Below are 2,894 nucleotides of genomic sequence, written 5' to 3'. Positions count from 1 at the left end.
CCTGGGCGATATGCCCCAATGCCTGCTGAACGATTTCAGCAGGCATCGGGCACCGGCTCCCCTCCGGCTAGCGGCGGGGGGCCGGGAAAGGACAGGACGTACTCAAACGTCCTGAGTCCTTAAGGACTCGGAAAAGGGGGCGTTTGAGTACGCCCTGCGTCCTTAAGGGGTTAAGTAAAACAGAAAAAGGTAAACAATGACTTTTCCTCATTCATTTTTAGGAGAGTCCTCGCTATATCTATCGGCATTGTGGAGGTTACGGATCTCTGTAGTCTGAAGCGCGGTCCTCATCGGCGGGAAGCAGTGAGGAGGATGACGGAGGTTCTGATTCCATCTCTGCTTCTTTTTCGTCCCTCTCTATAAATAGTGTAGTGGCCATGAAGAAGGCCCCTCCGATGACTGCCATAATGGTGCAGGTCATGAGGGCATACTCCAGGCTGTGGTATGTCAGAAGAGGGGATTTGGCATATCCTCGTTCATAGGTGTCAGATATCACGCCAATGAGGTACGGGATGCCGGCGTCACCTAGGAGGTGATAGATTGTCATCTGCATGGCCAGGGCTGAAGATCTCCTCCACGGAGTTACTACTTTTAGTATAATGTCAGATATGAGGGTGAAATTTACTGCCAGAAGCGTCTCTCCGACGAAGATGAAGATGTAGGTGGCAACGAGGCTGATGTTGCCAAAAGTCAATGCCAACAGAAGAAAAGGCCCGGAGATCATCATCGCACAGCCACACACAAGTGGATCTGCCCGTGGGTTGGATTTACGATATTTTTTACTTATCTCCGACCCTGCTACAACTCCCAGAATGCCGGAGACGACTGTAACCACACCAAATATTAGGATGTCGTGATAGTCACACGGTTCAGCGTGGCAAGGGTCCTTCTCTTGTAGGAGTATTCGTGCGTAGGTCAGGTATGATGGACCCCATACACCTATGGCTCCCACTATGAAGGATACAGCTGAAGATCCCAGGGTGGTTAACATGAAGCTTCGATTTTTAAATAGTTTTTTCAGATCTGTCGCCCATTTAGCAAACTTCGGGGATTTGTTGTTCTTCTTCCTGTTTGTAGTCGCTATTGGAGGCTTCTTTGTGACCAAAATCATCAAAGCCACAGCTATGAGGCCAAGGCCAGGGGTGACCCGAAACGCCCAGTGCCAATCGCCCCTTGCTGCATCAGTCAGTTTGGGCCCGATGATGTATCCTAGTCCGCAGCCTACAGGTATGACAGAGTAAAACACGTTCAGCATACGGGTCCGCTGGTCACTTGTAAAAAAAGTCTGAAATGATGGAGGGGGCGATGGTGCAGAAAGTCGCCTCTCCCGCTCCAATCAGTCCACTCGTCAGCAGGAAGAGCAGGAAATACCCGTCGGGGATAAATGACAGGGTAAGTGTCATGCTCAGCCAAATGATGACTCCTGCGCAAAAAGTATATTTCTTATTACAGTGGTCGCCAAGATATCCAGCAATTGGTGCGACCAGCACGTAGCTTCCGATAAACAATGCATTCAATAAGCCGGACAGACTAGCATTGGTGTCATAAGCTCTCTGTATATAAGGCAGCACCCCCGCCATGCTGGAGCGATTTGCATAGATGAGCAAATTAACAAAGGCGAGGATCACTACGGTCATGATGGAACGTGCGGTGGACTTGCTGCTTAGAGATGGCAGGTTCGGCCTCTCAGGAATATCGCCCTTTTCTACATCCATATCACTATGGTCCTCCATTGCTTCTTCCTCCTCCTTCAGCAATGGGTCTTGTTGAGAGGCCATGGTCACAGGTCAGAGTCTGAAAACACTAGAGAGGGAGAGAGAGATAAGTGAACACATTAGACAACATGTCATCATTCCTGTCATTATACAATAGATCCTTCATACAGAGCAGAAATGTCCATAGTCCAGCACAGAACCCCAAGATAACACTAAGACCATCGCAGCCTCAGAAGAAGACGCTTCTCTATAAGTGTTTTATATGGAGATGTCTTCCCTGAGGACTCCAATGTCTGATAACCCTGAACCTGTCCGGTCCAAGTAATATCTGATAACCCTGAACCTGTCCGGTCCTAGTAATATCTGATAACCCTGAACTAGTCTGGTCCTAGTAATATCTGATTAGCCTGAACCTGTCCGGTCCAAGTAATATCTGATAACCATGAACCTGTCCGGTCCTAGTAATATCTGATAACCCTGAACCTGTCCGGTCCTAGTAATATCTGATAACCCTGAACCTGTCCGGTCTTAGTAATATCTGATAACCCTGAACCTGTCCGGTCCTAGTAATATCTGATAACCCTATCTGATAACCCTGAATCTGTCCGGTCCTAGTAATATCTGATAACCCTGAACCTGTCCGGTCCTATTAATATCTGATAACCCTGAACCTGTCAGGTCCTAGTAATGGCGGATTATAAGAGCTTGGCTGTATGTTCACTGGCAAATAGGAAATTCATACTGTAGATACAATTGGGTTATCCTGCTATATACATTTACTATTAATGAACCTACCCCACCTCATTGGGATCTATCCGTACCCTATAAGACTTTCTGCCACTAGTTGATTTGAAAATTTTTTTCCCTTTCGGAGTACCCAGAGTATTTCTATTGTTAGTACATACAGAATTCTATTATATACTATTATATTTCTGCCCTAATCTTTGTGTCATTCTTTTACTACACCACCAAATCTTTCTCATAGAATCATATCTTTTAGAACTTTATGAATTAGGACTCATTTTCTTGGGGGTGTTTTTGTGCGTAATTGCATTTTAGCACTTTTGCAAGAAAAATCTCTTGTCATGATACTACCTGTGCGTTTTATGTTTTTTATGCCTAAGCCTAGTAGTGCGCCGCGCCGTGCAGTGCATAGCAACGACGCAGGGGACGCACGCC

General features: G+C 46.5%; 1 pseudogene; it reads right to left on the bottom strand.

Annotated features, from left to right (window-relative positions):
* Positions 1–256: 256 nt before the first annotated feature.
* Positions 257–1,734, bottom strand: LOC130283178 (protein spinster homolog 1-like; annotated as a pseudogene).
* Between the last annotated feature and the right edge of the window lie 1,160 nt (positions 1,735–2,894).

The sequence above is a fragment of the Hyla sarda genome, chromosome 7, assembly GCF_029499605.1.
Source record: "Hyla sarda isolate aHylSar1 chromosome 7, aHylSar1.hap1, whole genome shotgun sequence".
Classification (NCBI taxonomy): domain Eukaryota; kingdom Metazoa; phylum Chordata; class Amphibia; order Anura; family Hylidae; genus Hyla; species Hyla sarda.
The sequence above is the reverse complement of the archived record's forward strand: the minus strand, read 5'-3'. Positions and strand labels throughout refer to the sequence as shown.